Source organism: Ursus arctos, unplaced genomic scaffold (genome assembly GCF_023065955.2).
Source record: "Ursus arctos isolate Adak ecotype North America unplaced genomic scaffold, UrsArc2.0 scaffold_24, whole genome shotgun sequence".
Lineage (NCBI taxonomy): Eukaryota > Metazoa > Chordata > Mammalia > Carnivora > Ursidae > Ursus > Ursus arctos.
In genome coordinates, this window is record NW_026622919.1 from 18,177,169 (window position 1) to 18,177,425 (window position 257).

Genomic DNA, 257 nt, shown 5'->3' on the forward strand with positions numbered 1-257 from the left:
AGGTGAGGGGCTTTGAGAACAACGAGAGGCTCGCTCTAAAACCCGGAAGGCCCTCGCGGGGAGCTGAGATCCGGCGAGGCTGGGTGCTCCCCCGGTTTTTCGATGTGTTGAAAATCTAAGAGCTTCTTTTTCTTTCTTTTTTTTTTTTTTTTCGTAACACCCCCCTCCTTTATCCCCCACCCCCTCGCTTTGGCTTCAGGGTTGCAAAAGCAAAGAGCAATAAAAAAAAAAAAAAAACCCGCGCACACACTCAGACA